The 19,990-nt window shown below is 38.7% G+C and overlaps 1 pseudogene; it reads left to right on the top strand.

Moving 5' to 3' along the window:
• Positions 1–19,990, top strand: part of LOC122655890 — a 93,006-nt pseudogene that overhangs the window by 59,544 nt on the left and 13,472 nt on the right.

Below are 19,990 nucleotides of genomic sequence, written 5' to 3' on the forward strand. Positions count from 1 at the left end.
TTGCTTATTGCTACAGGAAGACGACCCCAAAACACATCTTCCAATCCATAGTTCTCCATTGATATCCTGGATTCCTTCCTCTGCTTGCTTATTGCTAGAGGAAGACGACCTCAAAACACATCTTCCAACCGAACATGCTTCTCTCAATGATAATAAGTCTCTTTTCCTTGTTTTTCACCCCACTTTTTCCAATATTACCCTTCTAGTCTAGTTGTTTTTAAAACTTCAAATTCTTCGTCCAAAATTATCCCCTTTCATTTGGCTACCCACAAGGCCACCTTGGGTTAAGATCAATTTTGATGGGTCACTTAAGCCAGAGGTTGGTTATGGTAGTGTTGGGTTCGTCTGCAGGGATGACCTTGGCAACGTCATTTGGGCTCAAAGTTGGCGCCTCAAAGGTACCACGGTTCCCATGGCTGAGCTTCGCGGAGCGTGGGAGGGTATGCCCTTCGTTGTGCTCATTCTTCAGGCTAGGTTTGTCTGGCTCGAAGGAGACTCTATAATACTAATTGGTATTTTTATTTATGCATCAATGACGATAGATGCATTCGCCATAGTTCCATCATTACGGCAAACCCGTGTCAAATATATAGCGGATTTGGGCACTCTAGCCAAAACGAATCCTATTTCGTCTATTACCTTCTCCATTACTATGTTCTCATACGCAGGAATACCCCCGTTAGCCGGCTTTTGTAGCAAATTCTATTTGTTCTTCGCTGGTTTGGGTTGTGGGGCTTACTTCCTAGCCCCAGTGGGAGTAGTGACTAGTGTTATAGGTCGTTAGGCGGCCGGAAGGTTGCCATGAGTAAATAAGTTTGGGGGACCGAAGGCTGTTTTCCGTGCACCGGACACGTAGCTTACCGAATCAGTTGCGACACGGTCATTAGTATGAGAGGCTCAGGAATATAAAATCGTTGTCTGCCGGAATGGAAGAAAGCCGTTGAAAAGTAGGGGAAGTGGTCAGCCAGCCAGCCCTGGAGGGATTGTCGGAATTCGAGAAGTGATGAATGATGATCGCATAGCTTCCGGAAACCGTGATGATCCAGTTGGTTTGACCAGCCTTTGATTCATATATCATCTGCGTTAGTGTATTTAAAAGGTTAATTTTCCTTTATACCTCGCTAGTGTCCTTTAATTCCACTTTGTCCTTAATTTTTGATTGGTTCCAAGCTTGCCCTTCACCCATATGTAAAAATCTCTTGTGTGTTTAGTTGAACTTCTCAAAAATTACTATATTGCCACCCTAGTAGGATTTTCAGTTAATTTACAATTCTGCCATTATTGTCATAAATTCAGTTTATTTATGGGATTTGCCATTAGCTCATTGATTTGAGTACTCTATTATGGCCACTAATTTAGGAACTCTATCTATATTCTTAACTATGATGGCCAATATTGAGATTCTCCAACAACTCAACTCCTGTAGAAGTAAAACTGATGCAAAAATTGACACCGATACTAAATGTGTTGATACTCTCACCAGCACTAAACGTGTTGATACTCTCACCACAACTGTTTGTTCCCTTCATACTATGATGACTTGCATGCAGGCTTCCATTGACTGACTGGTGGCTTCGGATAAAGGAAAGAGTTCCATGCAATCTGGGGATTCTTCCAACTACATCCCATAGGACCCGTCTCATGGTACACCATCACCACCTCCACCTCCACCTCCACCACCACCACCAAAAACGAAGCTAGGAAGATTGTGGGGATTGGCTAGGGCGAAGAAGTATGAGGGTCTTATACCAACCTAAACAATAAAGAAGGGGAAGAAGCTATATATAAGATAGCTAAGATGAGAGAAAAGAAGAGTAGAGATTTTGACCAGGTGAGGTGCATCAAGAGTAATGATGGAAGAGTGTTGGTAAGGGAGTAGGACATCGTGATTATATTTGTGACCTACTAAATGGAGATAGGTCGGGTAGAAATTATCTGAACGAGTACTTTATTCAACATGGCATCACATGTCATAAATATATAAGAAGGTTTAGTGTGGCTGAAGTTAAAGAAGCCTTGAGAAAGATGAAAGCAGGCAAACCTCCAGGCTCAGATGAGATTTAGATAGAAGTGTGGAAAACCCTTGGAGGGGTGGGGTTTATTGGTTAACCAACTTGTTCAACAGGATTATGAACACTAGGAAGATGCCAGATGAATGGAGGACAAGCATTGTTGTCCCAATCTTAAAAAATAAAGGTGATATCCAAAGATGTAATAACTATAAAAGCACAAAGCTAATGAGTCACACTATGAAACTATGGGAGAAGGTTATTGAAGCACGTTTGAGAAGAGAGACTCATATCTCGATGAACCAATTTGGCTTTATGCCAGGTAGATCCATGACAGAACCTATCTACTTATTGAGGAGGCTTACGGAAAGATATAGAGATAGCAAGATGGATCTCCATATGGTCTTTATCGATCTGGAAAAAGTCTATGACCGAGGGTGTGGTGACTAGTGTGTGATCTGTGGGAGGTCAGGGCAAGGAATTCCCAATTAAAATTGGATTACTTCAGGGTTCAGCCTTAAGGCCTTACCTTTTTACGCTTATCATGCACAATATAACCAAAGAGCATTCAAGATGAGTACTGTGTGACTAACGCATTCCTTTAAAGCTTAAAGGAAAGTCCTATAGTACTGTTGCTCGACCAGCCATGATGTATGAGGCAGAATGTTGGACAATTAAGAAGTGTCAAATTGATAAGCTTTGTGTAGCAGAGATGAGGATGTTAAAATGGATGTGTGGAAAAAACAAGGAAGGATAAAGTACGAAATGAACATATAAGAGCAGACTTGGGAGTTGCCTCGATCAGTGACAAGCTCCAAGAGAGTCGTTTAAGGTTGTATGGTCATATTCAATGGAGGCCTAGGGACGCCTCAATAAGGAGGAGTGATTTGATTCCGATTGAAGGAGCTAAAATAGGTAGGGGTAGACCTAAAATGACTTTAGGAGAAGTGGTAAGAAAGGACATGCATAGTCTAGGTCTTGTACCAAGTTTGACCTCGGAGGGCAAGGATCCATGTCGCTGATTCACTGTAGTTGAGAATCTCTCGACGTGCTAGGCTGTGCCTATTTCCTCTATCTTTCATCTTTACATTTATATCATATCTTTCATTAGTCTTTCTCTTTTCTTCATTTCTCACCTCTATCTCTACCCCTCTTTTCCATACTTCCTTCCCCTTTTTGGTTCGAACTCTTTTTTCCCTACTTTGTTTTTTTTTGGATCCATGTAGCTGACTGAGTTTGTTGTTGTATTATTATTATCATTAGTATTAATATTGTCACGAAGGTTTGTTATTTTCCCAAATGTCACAAACATCTATTCTGGCACATGGACAGATGATATGCCATTTCACCGTTGGATATAGAGGACATGGTTTAGATTACCCATGTGTCAAATTGCAGTAGGGGTGTCAATCGGTTCGGTTTGGGTTCGGGTCAGTTTTTCCCGTTTCGGTGTGGCTTTTAGGGAAACCGAAATCTAACCAATAAGGACTGTTCGGTTTCGGTGCTGTTTGGTTTCGTGTCGGTTTTGGTTTATAATAACGGGTTAACAGTGGTTTGGATTCGGTTCGGTACAAGTTTTTTGTTAACGGGTTAGGTTCGGTTTGTGCCTATTTTCTTCTCTTTCTCTTTTCGTCTGCATAAAATATTTCATTAGCCCCTACTCTGTTCTATAAACTTACTAATGATGACACATGAGTGTTTAACATTAAACATTCAAGCCTAACACTTAGAATTTCTTGTTTACGTAATTATTAAAGCTCACTATTACCGTCAAAACCAAAATTCGTGAACTTGCCTGCAATCAAAATAGGAAGACAAGAAAGGCAGATTCTATTCCAACAACAAACCTATCCAGTGATCCTAAACGTCTAATAAGTCAAACTTGCAAAACTATGAGAAGAAACAGATAAATGAATACATAATTGAACAAGCATTGCATATTTATGTTTTTTGCATCGGATTTCTCCAGTTTGGAATCCATGTTCCTTACCCTTATGCATGTGCATCACAAGAGAAGATATACTATAAAATATCTATTTATGACCTGCAAGGTGGGATCCTAAGAACATTCAAATAGAGTAATAGACGTAACAAAGGTAGTCTAGAATACAAGTGCAAATAGCTTAACAACAAAATCATACATCATCCACCTAAAACAACAATGTTCCACACTTATAGGTTAAACAAAACCTTACGAGACATCATGAGCCAATTGAGCCACGTCTGGATACCTTGACCCATTCGCCTTCCAAAAAGCCAACACATCATACTCATCATCACCATCATTAAATGGGATCTTGGGTTCATCTAGATACGCATCTAGCTGAGATTTACTTCCATTATCTGTCTCAACAATCACGGATTGCATAAATTTCTATGGAATTTGAAAAATATGAATCAGTAATACGACTAGCAATGAATATGGAAACTTGCAACTTAAAAATAAATCAAAATTGCAAGAAATGTAAAATTTACTTTCAGATCTGGTTCTAGATTTCCCAATACGAGTGAATAGTGCTGGAATCTCATAATCACTTGCTTGCATACTCTCGTATTCATTAAAAAGTTAATACAAAGCAGATTTAACATTGTTGCTGATGTAGTCCTATATATGCAAGGCCTAATAGGAGCCAGGTAAGATCAGAATTCTGGAACTGTTTGCTAATTAGGCAAATTTGGGGCTGTTTAGGGTAAAACTAGGGTTTAGACTAGGGTTAGGGATGAATGTGATACATGGTAACGATCAGCAGGTCTAGGGGAGTATTTTGATATAAAAAAAATAGGATTTGGTTAGGTTTTATAACTCAGCAGATTTAGGGTTAGGGTTTCGGGTTTTAGGTTTTAGATTCTAAGCTGGAACTAGGGTTTTAAGATGGAAGTTTGGGATCAGGTTCTGGTTGAGTTTTCCAATGAGGGGGAAGAACATTCAATCAGCATATGGAGGGGAATTGATGGGCAGAAGTGACTGATCTGGGAATCCTAGGGTTTGGGGGTTTTAGAGGGATGAGGGGATTAGGGTTTAGAGTTGTAAGTTGGGGCTGAGATGGCAGTCGAGTGGAGGGTCTGCTGTGATGGATCTGTGGTTAGATTTTGAGTGTAAACTGATGAGGGAATAGGGCTGTAATAATTATAGATGAAGGCATGAAGCTAGGGTTATGGGAATCTATCGGGGAATGTAGGTCTAGGTTAGAGGATAAGAAGAAGAAGGGTTATTTGCAGAATTCTATAATAACTTACTTGTAATGGAAGAACTTCAATAACAACAACCTTGAAGAGACTTGATTGAAGAAGAAGAAGGACCTCCCGATCTACAAGATGCAAGGAGTTGCCGGAGTCCACCAGCCCTAACCCTTGATATGACTCACAAGGGGTCCTTGATATTACCCAAAAGGAACACTCTCAAAGAGCAAGCAGCAGCAACAACATTCATAGCAGCAGGCAACGAAATTTCAAAACATAAACTGGTGGGGGAGCCTCTCCCACGGTTCTTATTAAATAAGAGGCCAAAAGGCCTATTCCTAAATCTATTACAATTTAAATCTCCCACTTAAATCGTGGAGAGGTGGACCAATTTAAACACATTAAAAACTTAAAGGAAAAGACTCATCTACCCCCAATGACTTAAAAACAACTTAAACTACTGAAAATAAAGAAAATTCCCTAGTAGCCAATAGGATATAAGAACCTCTTAGCCAATATGATCACTTCACTTAAATTAGACTAATTAAACCAATTGGATGCAACCAATTTAACCCGGTTCAATTAAAAACACAAAATAAAAACTGAGTATGGACATAAACCCAACTAAACTAAGGCTCCTACTAAAACCCTAGGTTTAGGGTGGCTTCTTCAATTCGAGGAGACTAGGATCTGCATCAGTTGCCCATATCAATTGCATTTGGGTCCAAAGGGGCAAGCTTAGCAAATGCCCAATTCACAAAACTAAGCTTGTAACGAGGATCGAACACCAATGCAATGGCCAAAATTGGACTATAGTTCCTCCAATATTTGTCAAATTTCTTCTTCATTTCAATTGGTTTAATAAAACTAAGCCCATGTGATACCTCTTCTAACAAACTTTTGTAAATCCCAAACTTTTTCAAAATACAAATTTGCTATAGGATACTTGGAACCAGAAAGCAAAACACTGATTTCATAGAAGGGACGCAAAAAACCATCAAATTCTCAATCTTTAACCATTGATTAGAATTTGGTCAAGTTTAATAATTGTCCTCCACTAGTCCAAGTTCTCAAATGCTTTCCGATAAAGTAAGACAGAATCAATTGCTTATAAATATCCAAGAATTTTACTTTCCTTGCTTGTGATCTTTTCACATAGGTTATACTAGATCGAATCAATGCCACAGACTCGTCTATGTTCTCTAGTCCATCATGTACAATGAGATTGAGAATATGAGCACAACACTTATTATGGAAGTATTCTCCTTTACAAATAAGAGCATTCTTCAAATTCAAATTTCTCTGCACCAACTCAACAAAATTGAAATTAGAAGTAGCATTATCCAAAGTAAGTGAAAACAATTTCCGGTCAATACCCCATTCAAACAAGATCTTTGAAACCATTTCACAAATATTGATGCCAGTATGTGGAGGTGGCATGATGCAAAACTTTAATAACTTCTTATGCAACACCCAATCCTTATCAATATAATGGTCAGTCAAAGAAATCTTCCCATTAAATGACTTAAGTAAATTATGGATTCTACAGGACTCCAAATTGTAAAACTTCAAAATCTCCGCCACTTGTGTGTTTCGGGTAATATGGGTGTAGTCTAGAAAAATGTATGTGATTAATTCCCTGAACTGCTCATACTCAACAAAGACTAAAGGTAACTCATGTCTCTTAATAAGCCTCTTAACATTATTTCTCCATCATTAATACCCAGAATCATTTGGGATAATCCTTAGTTTTCTTGTTTTGGGCAATTTAAAATGTCTCCTAAGGCTTCCAGTTCCATTAATAGTACTATCAGCCTTATAGGCTTGCCCACACCTTTTGCATTCCGCTCGATTCCTCCAATAACTAAAATCCTTCCCCTCATGAATTTTAAACTCATCTCAAACCGTACTCCTTTTCCTCTTGGTAATTTCGTTTTCTACAGGTTGTGCTAGCAGGTTTTGTTGTTGAAATTCTAGGATTGTAAGGTCCATCATTGGACATCACATCAACATCTGAGTCACATTCGGGCTCAGTTCTATGTTGGCTTGTTCGTTGGTTTGTTGGACATTTCTATAACTATAATTAATAGAAAGACATATAACATATTAATAGAAAATATATATAATTATATATGAAAACTAGGAGCTGACTCGGATAGAAAGCATACCCAGCAAGGCAGCAATACCCAAAATTTTCTAAAAAACCAACATCATCACATAATATAGCAAAATTAGACAAGAAGGTAGAGAGTCTAGAGACAATTGTTAAGCTTAGAGAAGACTGAATAGGGTAAGAGTTGCAATCAGTTAATAAAGATTAGAGAAGAGGGAAAATATGTAATTCATAAGGGAGCAACCGAACAAACAATAAAAATAAAACAAAAAGGAACTGCAGGTGTAAGAAAATTAGAAAACACTCAATAAATCACAGATTCACAGGGTATTATGGCATGATCAATAAAGAAAACACTTGATAAATCACTATCATTGGGTATTCGGGTATGAGCAAGAAAGAAATTAAACACTCAATAAATCACTGCTTCAAGGCTTCAAAGTTCAAACAAAATGAACCGGGCTCAGAGGAATAGCATCATTTTCTGATGTACAGCTTCAAGGCTTCAAAGTAAAACACTAAAACGTAATATGCAATAAGTTCAAGGTTTCAAAGTTCAAACAGAAAGAGGAGAAAGACCGAGAGAGAGTTTAGGGTTTCAGGTGTGGAGAGAGAGAGAACAGAGAAGAGAAAAGAACATAGTTGTGCCGTTGCCTGAGTTGCTGAGAGCCTGAGACAGTGAGACTTGAGAGAGTCGAGAGTCGAGTGTTGAACTTGAGAGAGTCAGCCAGTGTTAGGAAAAGTCGAAAAGAAAGATTGAAAGGGATTAGCCGATTTGGTCATTTAGTCATTACTAGGGTTTGTACTGGGTCGGGTTGGTTCGGTCTAGGTTTGGGTTTGTCGGTCTGGTTCATCGATGCATTGTCGGTTTAGACCGAACTGAGCCGAAACCAAATAAACCCTAAACACACAAACCGAAGCCGATCCAATTAGAGATCGGTCCGGTGTGGTTCAATCCCAATCGGTTTAACCAGTTCGGTTTAGGTATTGACACACCTAAATTGCAGACTCTAATTCAATCAAATTCCTCCTTTTGTATTGGCACACATCCCGTGTATGTTCATGCATGTGTACCAGTACTCTAGACATTACTGTGCACTCTCCCAACTCTAAGCGGTAATAGACAGTTTAGATTTAAATAGACATAAAAATGGATTGCTCAGATTTTTCTTGGGATTTTTCTGAAAAATCACCTTCCATTGTTGCATAGATAACTACCCTTATTATTATCATTGTTATTTTCATTACTATCATCATCATCATCATTCTCATTCTTATTATTGTCAGTATTATCATCATTATTATAATTATTATTATTATCATTATTATTATTATTACTACTACTATCATCATCATCATCATCATTATCGTTATCATTATCATTATCCATCATCATCTTCATTATTAAAATTAGCATTATCATTATTATTGTTATTTCTATTATCATTATCTTCAGTATCATTGTTATTATCATAAATAGATAGAATCTATTCTTAAATTGAACTACCAAATGGTATTCTTATTCTTGAATTATTTTCAATTGATGAAACCACACAATTTCAATTCTTGACCAAAAATCTATTTGTTGACTTATTTTAATAAACTGATCTGAAATTGAAATAGAAAACCAACCATAGAGAGCCTTTGTGATGTGTGGTCTGCTTCATACATGCAAACAATGTGTAATAATCAAGTTCTTATTTTTGCTTTGGGTTTCTGTTTATCTAACTATTGAAGTGGTTTACAGGACTGGGTTGCTAAAGAGTTTGACATTCCAGTGGAGTACCAGCGCTTTTGGCTGTGGGCCAAGGGTCGAAACAATACCTATCGTCTAAGCAGGCCATTTACTTGTCAGGAAGAGCAACAATCTGTAAGTACTTCCACTGTCATTGTTTTGTTAGTTTCCAGCACATATATTCAGAAGTTATCTTAAATCGAGCACTACATGTATTGCTTTATTTCTTTCAGTTGTTGCCTCTTAAAATAAAATTTAGTTATCCAGTCACCTATATTTCATAAGTTATCATGAATCTTGCCATAGATGCATTGCTTTACTTCTTGGTGCTCCCTATTAAAGGAAAACAGGGCGGGTGACCTACTCCAATTTACATTCAAAGTGATATTGCACAGCAATTGTCATCATGCTTTTATTGATGGGGCCCTTTCTGTGTTTGGGTGTGCGTGTGTGTCCATCATCTAGGATATTTGTTCTATAGGTGTGGAATGAGTTAGATTCATTACTTTGGTTGGGGCTCCTTCACTTGATTCTGCATGTTTGTGTCCATTGTCTGTTTTGGACCGCATTGTTCTTAGACAATGCAAAGCTTTCTTGGATGTTTTTCTACTCTTAATGTTGGGGTGATGTAGGAGCATTTCCTTGGACCGGGTTGAACATGTTTGAGACAGATCATGATTCAGTAATTGATATAGAACAGTGAGTTGAAACAGATCATGATTCAGTAATTGATGAAGAATATAAACAGCAACCGATAGGGGTGTAATTGTCATAAACTATATAATTTCAACCAAACAGATATTAGGTTAAAATCAAACAAATATATCTTTGATGATCAAAACAGAACACAGAAAATCAGAATTGATTCGGATGAGAAATAGTGAATTGTATTAATCTTCTAGAAGAACCAGTCTATTTGCAGGACATTTCAGAGTTAAATTTACTAGTTGATGGCTAAGAATGAAGAATACGAATAAGAAAGTTCTGTAGAACAATGGTAGCAGCAGAACATAAAACTAGAAGACGATCTACCTGGGTTTCTCACCGTAAGGCGTCGATTGGATCAAACACCAACCCCTTCCCCTTGGTTAAACACAAGGATCTCCAATGAAGAAGACTAGCAGCAGCAGCAGCAGCAATGCAATTTTTAAAATTGTGTTTTAGAAGAAACTTCCCCACATACAGTTTTATTTATAAAGAAAGATAGAGTTCAATGCAATTTTTAAAATTGTGGTTCAGAAGAATATGAATAAGAAAGTTTTGTAGAACAATGGTAGCAGCAGAACATAAAACTAGAAGCCGATCCACCTGGGTTTCTCACCGTAAGACGTCGATTGGATCAAACACCAACCCCTTCCCCTTGGTTAAACACAAGGATCTCCAATGAAGAAGACTAGCAGCAGCAACAATGCAATTTTTAAAATTGTGTTTGAGAAGAAACTTCCCCACGTACAGTTTTATTTTTAACAAAAGAGATAGAGTTCAATGCAATTTTTAAAATTATGGTTCAGAAGAAACTTCCCCACGTACAGCTTAATTTATAAAGAAAGAGATAAGAGTTTGAGTTGGAATACAAAATCCCCCCAGCTGACTCTTTATTACAAATCACAATCACTTAATAAATCTATTCTATGCCACTGTCGACTTAAGTGATGTGGACCCACTACTTAATAGCTAACTTAAAGAATTAAATAGGCAACTTGAATTGGACCAGATTTATTGAACTAAGCCAAAATAACTTAAAATAAACTCAATATAAGAAACCAACTAGCTGATAGGCCCATAAAAGTGGCCCTATTACTTTGAAAACCCCATGGATAGTACCCCATGGACCATAGGCCCAACATGTATACAACACAATCCTAGACTTATTCCTAAGCAAACACACCTAGTTTGGTGATGAATCTGCATCAACTCACCACAGCTTGAAACAAACTTATCCTCAAGTTTTGTAGTAACGAGGACAAAACAACATATGGGTTGTAGACTTGACCGTTCCCAAACAGAATTCTGGTTGCTTGTAGACTTTAGGAATGTAGTCTGCAAGGGGTGGAGATCTCTCTTCAAAGAACTATGATGGCATAACGAATTCTACATGATCGAACTTTGAATCAAAATTGTTGGAATATGTAATCCAGAATACCGTGGGGGTATTCTGGTCCTTTTGGGGCTAGTTTATTTATTAAGTAATTAGGTACAGTCGGCTATGTGGGTTTTAGTCCCACATCGCCTAGTTTAGTCTCTTTGTAATTTCCCCTCTATTATAAATAGAGGGGCTTACCTATCAATTAATTAATTCAAGTATGTTACAATTTCCATCTTCTCTTCTCTCTAGAGTTACTGGTTACAGGTCCTAGGTTTTCTACATGGTATCAAAGCTGTTGTAACCAGTGATTGATTCTCTTCTTGTTTGCAGTTTTGAGAGTCGTTTCAAAGTTCTCCAATTTATGGAGAAACCCTAGTTCATAGAAAGAAAAGAAGAACTAGGGTTTCCTGCTCATTTATTCTTTATCGATTTTTTTTAATTTTCCGCAGTCATTGTATGCTGGAATTGCAAGGTTGAAGAGGATCCTTGGCTGTAACGATTTTCTGCTGCTGCCCTAAGGTTCGGAGGTTTTCTGGTAGCAGTGTCTGTTCTACTGCTGAAGATTTATTTGACTCGACAAGGCTTTCTCGTATTTTTTGAAGATCTGTTCTAACTACGGCCTTCTTTGCTGAAATTCCAGGTTACTTGCAGACCTGCTGCATCTCGATCCATCTCGATCTACCATATCTGAACTAGATCCGTTGGCTGCTGGTTCGAAGTTTGAAGACAACCTTCAGCAATGGGGTCCTTTGGTTTCCGCCTCTCTGTTTCCCCTTTTCTCTTAAGTCAATGGGGGTATAGGGGTTTCCTGCTGGTAGCGTGACTGTCAATAGGTTCTCTTCGCTGGTTGAATCGATTTGCTGCTGATGTTGATTATTCAGTAGCAACTTGTTGGTATCGAGTTGCTACTAGGGTTTGCTGAATCGATTACCCTGTTACTGGTTTGTGAAGATGTTCCTCCTTGATTCAAAGGTTTGGTCAATGGAGTTGCAGATCTATCGTGAGATTGGGTTTCTATGATGTGCTGCAACTATTTGATTGAAGACGAAGATATGCAGTTCCACCATATTGCTGATTTTATTGCTGTTTTCGTACATGGAACCATCTTGACTGCTATTTTAGTTACCGCTGCCTGGCTTTTCCCCTGAATTTCATGGTGTCGAATGCTGTAATCTCCGTTTCATCCTTGCACTTTGCCACTGCCTTTCTCTGGTTTGTGCCTCAAAAATTCCTTTCTCAACTGCCACTGTTTGCACCCTCTGGTTGCGTTTCAAGGAAGGAACTGATGGAGTCATCTTTTTACCCTCTACTATTCTCAACTCCTTACTGCTAAGAATCGTGGTTGAAGATGATGGTATTGAGGTATGCTCATGATTTTCTGCTTTATTTTATTTCCTGGTTTCCATAAATGCCCCTGCCTTTATGTCTAATTCACTTAATATTCTCTTGAATTCCAAGGTTGCGTGACTCACAAGTCCTCCTCACTACTTTTCAAATCAGCCTTCCTTTTTATCATTCTTTTTTTCTTTATTTTATTACCCATATCATGTTTCCTTTTCCTTTTCCTTTTAAGTTTTAACTTATTAGGTATTTAATGCTACTAGCCTACTAGCCTACTACCCTACCTTTATTAGTACCCATCCTTCTTATGATTATTTACATCGTGCCATTAAGAGTTTGCTCCTTCCAAGTATGTCCCTCATCTATAAATCTAATTCCCTACATGACCCATTACCTTCTTATTTACCAAGGGCCCCTTGCAAAATTCTGATTATTTACCAAACTGCCATTACTTTTTCATACATTCCCCTATTTGACTACCCAATTAACCCTTAAAATTTTGGTTTATTACCAGTTTACCCTTTGGCTTGGATTGTATTTAAAAATGGATTTCCACCAAATTACAGCCATGCCATTTTTTTTTCCAACACCTTTCTCTTTCAATAATTCTAATTCCCTTCATATCCCATACCTTTGGTATTTACCCATAACACCTTTGGAAACTTCTGATAAATTACAATTTTGCCATTCCTTCCTTTTTTACTTACCCATAGCACCTTTGGAAAATTCTGGAATATTATGTTTTTGCCCTATCTTTTACATTATCTATGTTATGTCCACGTGTACTACACGTGAGGGGGGGATTATGTACAGTACACCTGCAGACATTGTAGAAGCAGAACTTGTAGAAGATCAGAGTTTTCACCATTGCCAATGGGTATCTACTTTTTTATTGGGTTGAGTTTGCCGTAAGGGGGAGATTGAAGTATTGAAGAGTATTGAAGATATTTGGTTGTTGCCTATTTGAGAACTTTCAGTTGGGTTGATACAGTATTTTTTCTGCTGCCTGATTTAGTTTGTTTTCATTGCTGCTTGCTCTAGTTATTTCACTTCAAGATTCTAAGTCACTATGACAATCGAGATTCATCACTGGATAGCTATTGAAGATCGTTGAAAGTCGCCTTTTTGGAAGACATTCCAGTCCCGTTCTTGATCATGTCTGTCCAAGTTTTGAAGATCTATTTTTTCAAGTTCTTGAAGGTTTATTTGGGAGCTGCATTCATATGTCAAGCTGGATTCTGCTGCACCTTAGTTTGTTTCTCATTTTGTTCAAGTTGGGCATCAGTATATTGTATGCGCCAACTTGAGGGGGAGTGTTAGCATTATTAGGAGTTTTTTTTTCTTTAGTTCAAGCTGGATCTTCTTTCTTTACTTATTTGTATAATCCAGCTTGAGGGGGAGTGTTGGAATATGTAATCCAGAATACCGTGGGGGTATTCTGGTCCTTTTGGGGCTAGTTTATTTATTATGTAATTAGGTACAGTCGGCTATGTGGGTTTTAGTCCCACATCGCCTAGTTGAGTCTCTTTGTAATTTCCCCTCTATTATAAATAGAGGGGCTTACCTATCAATTAATTAATTCAAGTATGTTACAATTTCCATCTTCTCTTCTCTCTAGAGTTACTGGTTACAGGTCCTAGGTTTTCTACAAAAATTAACCGTGAACGTTGTATGCATAGAGTTCTCATCGATGGTAACCTTCTCATTGAGGATTTGAGGTACCAGCTCTTCCGCTTCAAGAACAACATCATGAATCTTGAAGATTTGTTTTGGAGTACTCTCAAACACTAACCTTCCACGGCTTCAAGCTTGTCTACTCTGATCTTGTCAACGTAGACCTCTTTACTAGAATCTTCTTCCATGGTTTCAGCTACCGAGACATGACTAATCATGTGAATGCCACTACTTAATCATAGTTATTAGTGTTAAAATCTCGGTCTTCAAGTGGATACAGTTATGAATCAGGACTATCATCATCAGATTCTTCCACTTTAGTAACAACATTTTCTTTCTGGCGGTTTGGACATGCTTTGGGAAATTGTCCAATTTCCTGGCAATGATAATATTGCACCTTATTGCTGCTGACCATATGAGGGGCCGGTGGTAGTAGGGGCTTTCTCAAAGTATTCTCTCCAGCTTGGGAGGGAGAGAGAGAGATAGAGAGAGAGAGAGATATTTAACCGTGCACTGTAGATGCTTGTCACTCAGATCTTCTTTCATTTCCTCCCAAGTGATTGATTGGGGCTTTCTCAAAGTATTCTCCCCAAGTTGGAGAGAGAGAGAGATGTAATGTAACCATGCACTGTAGATGCTAGTCACTCAGATCTTTCATTTCCTCCCAAGTGATTGATTGGGGCTTTCTCAAAGTATTCTCCCCAGCTTGGAGAGAGAGAGAGAGATAACCGTGCACTGTAGATGCTTGTCACTCAGATCTTCTTTCATTTCCTCCCAAGTGATTGATTGGCGCTCTACCTCGGTCGTCAAGATCCGTCTCATAAGTTCTCACAGGCAGAACTAGGGTTCAAAAGTCTGAGAATAAACTGATTTTAAGAACCACAATAAACGAGAAGGGAAAGGGCTGAAGTTACCCCAGAGTGGAGGTCTTGAGGGATAAGACCAGTTCTCAAAATTTCAGATGAAATTGTCGGCTAAATTCTGAGATTCCCCAGCTCTTGATTTAGGGTTTAATTGAGGAGATTTCAGGTAGGAGACACACCAGACTCCTCAGATTACCACCAAATCCCAGTCGAGTAGGGGTTGCTATGGGAAGGTTTGATCTTCAAACCTTGGCAGCAATTGATGTCTAACTTGAGAGATCAATGACCTCAAAAGTTTCAGCAGGAAACCTTCAAGATCATGAACCACATGTGCTTGAAACCTCTCCAATCAGCAACAATGCCAGCAACAACTTGATATCCTTCGATGGAGATCACAGGTGCAATCAGTAGCTTAAACAAGAGTCTCGCTGGTCTCAGAATAGCAGAGAAATAAACTCGGAACAAGGGTGTCGATTGGGAGGAGGAGAAGGGGAAGAATGATGGGAGACTATCTCAGTCTAGGACTTCACACCCAAGGTCTCTCACCTCACTGCATCTCACAGGCTCTCTTTGCACAAACAAGCTTCAATTTTCATTTATAATCATGTGGGAAGACTCAAAAGGTCCATTACATATCAAGTGGTTGTAGCCAGCAGTAAAAATTGAAAGACAACATAATAGAAAGTTTTGAACAGCTAGTAACTAAGATCCTAGGTATTAAATAAAACAAAGTATCTAATAGGGATATTGCAACAATAAAAGATCCTAACCAACTAGTGTCATTACAATAAAAGAAAAAGCTACTTTCTAAAGCTGGAAATAGAAACTAGATAATGACAGCAATAAAACTTGATCCTCCTCCATTTCATATTTCCAGTAGGGGCCCACAAGATCGTGAAATTTCCCACGCAAGGCAACAACTATTTCTGAAATACCTCCCACACAACCTGTCCATATGGGCCCACACCACTGTTCACGTGAACAGCAGCTATCTTGAATTGCATTTGAACTAAATCAGCTAAGTGTTGGCAGACTCTTCCCAATATCCTGGTTCGATTGGAGATCAAATTGAAGAGTTCTAACTTATGATGCAAAGACCCCTTTTACCGCTGTTTTCGTATATGGCTGAGAGATTATGAGGTTGAATACTACTCTCCCCCCCCCCCCCTTGCGCGATTTCTTTCTTTATTTTGTTCCTTCATCTTCCCTTAATTGCGCACACTATCTCTCTTATCCCCTTATATCACCCAATTGCCTTTCAAATTCTGGTTTATTATAGATTTGCCGATCTTTCCTTAAAACTTTGATATTTAGTGGGCCAATAGCGAACCAAACAAGGTCTTTTATTTCCTGGGATTGCATCGTGGGGTACTTGGTAATTAAATACAAGTGCAAGAATCAGTGAGGTCCCACCTTTACCCCTTTTTTTTGGTGGGTTGGGTTTGGTGGGATAAGGAGGGTTTAAATATAATATATCTTTCTTGTCCCCCCTCCCTCCCCCCCCCCCCCCCCTCCAAAAGAAAAAAAATTAGTGATGCCCCTGCATAACATTAACGGGCATACCCAGTGCATGGGGAGTGGCAGATGTACGCTGTTTCCTTGATCCCTGCAAAACATTACCAAGAATAAAATCATCTGGTGCATGGAGGTTAATGCCAGACTTGTCTCTTGGGAATTCAATCTGGATGTTGTGGAACTTAAGGGTGCTAAATTTTGGACTTTGGGAATCCATTCTGGCTGTAGTGAATTAAATTTTTTATGATCCAAGTTTGAATTGAAACTGTTTGCTTAGGCTCAACCATCCCCATGTCTCTGTACACGTTCAATAATCTTGATAGCACCTCCATTATCACGAGGAACAGATAAGCGCTTAAAGGACAAACTTGGCGAAGTCCACAAGATCCATGGAAAAAAACCAAAAGGACTGCCATTCAACTTGATAGAGAATGAGGAAGTTGAAATCAAGTTATGGATTAAATTCCCCCAAGATGTTCCAAATCCAAGAAATTTGAAAATGCCCTCTAGCAGACGCCATTCAACTCTATCATATGCTTTGGACATATCCAATTTTATTGCTACAAATCCCGACTTACCTTTTTTGTGGGACAAGAAATGAAAGATTCCATGTGCAATTACACTATTGTCAGAAATTTGTCTGTCAGGGATGAATGCCGATTGGAAAGGAGAGATAAAAGATGGGAGGAAGGGTTTTAATCTACCAACCAGCAGTTTTGCAATTATTTTATAAGAAATATTACAGAGACTGATAGGTCTGAAATCAGTCACCCTTGAAGCATCCTCTTTTTTGGGGATTAGACTCAAGAGGGTGTGGTTAACCCCAGAAGGGAGGGGGTGTCCCTGAAATTTTTTTTGAACAAAAGCAAGAACATCATTTGCAATTAAGTCCCAAAACTTTTGGTAAAAACAGGGCTGAAAGCCATCAAAACCTGGAGCTTTAAGGGCTCCAATAGAGAAGATCACCCTTCTAACTTCGTTCATATCAGGCAATGAACATAATGAGGATTGGTCTCTTTCAGAGATCACAGGGTCAAAAAGGGGTGCTATAAAAGAGGGATCTAACGGATTGGAGGACTGGAATATTCCTTGAAGGTGAGGAATAAATTCGTTGGCTATATCCATTGGATTCTCAATTCGGTCAGCATTGTTATTCAGAATAAAATGAAGTCCTCTTTTTCTGAGAGTGATTTTGGAGACCATATGATAAAATCTGGTGTTGCGACCCCCATCCTTTATGTAAAGATGTCTTGGTTTTTGTAACCAGAAGACTTCTGCTTTTTGGACCCAATCAATTTGGGAGGAGACTTTAAACAAATCCTCGGTGGAAGAGGATTGACAATCTTCCAAGTCAGATAAATCTTTCATTAGACCAATTTTGATGTTATCAATTTTCCCAAAAGTGTGATGGTTCCAATGGTTAAGGAGTCTTGCCATACTTGCAAGTTTGGATTCAAGAGGATCAAGACCAAGGTTTTTCCAATGTTTATGGCAGAAGGGGAGAAACTCAGAATGGTTAGTCCACGCTTCATGGAAGTGAAATAACTTCTAGTAGGATTTATTAGGAAAACAATTATTAACTAAAATGGGATTATGATCAGATCCTAGAGCAGGGATTTGACAAAAGGATAGGAGGAAAACCATTCAGGTGATCTGAAGGCCCTGTCTAGGCATTCCTTAACCAATCCTGAAGGTCTTTGCTTATTTGTCCAAGTAAATCTAGAGCCATGGAATTTTAATTCTTCCAGAGAAAGGGTTGAAATCAGATTGGTTACCCTTGAGCAGCCGGGGATGGGTGGAAAGAAGTGCCGCCCAATTTATCAGCCTGGGACAATACCTCATTAAAGTCCCCCACTATTAAAAAGTTTTGGTTAATGGAAGAGAGGAAAGAAAGTAAGTCAACCCAACCTCAGTTGATAATGAGGGGGAGCGTAGAGGCAGACACAACCCCAAGTACCAATTCTAGGGTCTGAAATAAAGAGGGCTAAGAAATGGGTGAAGATAGAAATATTAGTGATTGTGATCAAGTGGTTTGCAAGGACCCATAGCCCTCCTTTATTTCCCCTTATGCCCTCACGATTAATAGAGGCAATTGATTTGTACATACCTGGTAGGTCAGCAATTTTGAAATTGTCATGGTCTATACATTTGGTCTCACACAGGAAAATAATATCAGGTTTGTGGATTTTAGTAAAAGAGACTAGACTTCTTTGGGTAAAAGGACTATGAAGTCCCCTAACATTCCATGCCAGGATTTGCATAATGGGTGGAAGTAGAAAAGCAGGAAGAAAGAGCAAGGCAATAAAAGCGAAAAGAAATTGCAAAGGAATAGGCAGAATAGACATATAGAATAAACCTAGACACAAGCAATAATACTGACAAATCATGGATGTTTTCTAGGAATAAAAGATCTACGGTTGGCTCTTTTTTTGTTCAAAAGATAAATGGATAATGCAAAGCAAAGTAGATGGATAAAATAAACAGAGGTGAAGTTGAGAAAATCTTGATAATCAGAAAAAAGAAATACCCGATTTGGTGTTGCCGAACAAGCTTCCTCCACAGTAAAGCGTGCATTTAGAGATTCAGAGCAATTGTGTTCCTGAAATAAAGATTCATGATCAGAAATCCATTCCTTCAACAGGGGTAGTAAATTAATGGGATCAACAGAGTGAGAGATTGATTGGGACATATGGTTTCTGATCATATCAAAATCAGCTGATAAGACAAGTGACAAGGCAGGTAGCAACAGTTTCCTCTTCTTGTGGTAGGGTGAGTGGTTCCGACTCCCCAGGAAAAAACTACTTCCTAGGCATAGAAGGGGGTGTCACAACATCCGTGAATATTGGTGTTGGGGCAGTATGCACTGGAGAGTGAGTATTTAGTCCATCTGAGTCACGGTTGAATGACCTTGGATGTCATTCTCAGACTGATTTGCTGCATGATATTGTATTCCCGTTGAAGCCTTCTTTCTTTGCTTTACCTAGTTATGATTTTCCTATCCTAATCTGTGCAGGATTCAGTTCACCTAGACTGACTGAGGCCGGATGGGCCTATCTCTTTTTGGTTGATGGCAAGTTTAGGTTTTTTGATGCAGGAAAGATGCTCGGAAGACTTGGTCACCTATATTTTTGCGATCCATAAGGGTCTGGACCATGCTGCTAGTATTGGGTTGCAGATTAAGGAAATTTGGTGTGATAATCGGAGGATCACTGAATCTCTTCCATCTCCAACCAAATGCAAATGGCCATGGCACTTGTTTCATACGCTACTTCAGATTTCGGACCTAACTCAGAATGCATATTTCAAGTTTAGTATGCACAACTTTAGTGCGGTTGTTGCCAAAAATTTGGCACGGAGCGCTTGTACTGACCACCACGTTTCTTTTTAAGCTTTTATATATTTTTGCTTTCCATAAAAATAAAAAAAAACATGTGCCAATGTTGATAGAGAGTGCTACTAGAATCCAAGTTCCAA

The sequence above is a fragment of the Telopea speciosissima genome, chromosome 1, assembly GCF_018873765.1.
Source record: "Telopea speciosissima isolate NSW1024214 ecotype Mountain lineage chromosome 1, Tspe_v1, whole genome shotgun sequence".
In the NCBI taxonomy this organism is placed as follows: domain Eukaryota; kingdom Viridiplantae; phylum Streptophyta; class Magnoliopsida; order Proteales; family Proteaceae; genus Telopea; species Telopea speciosissima.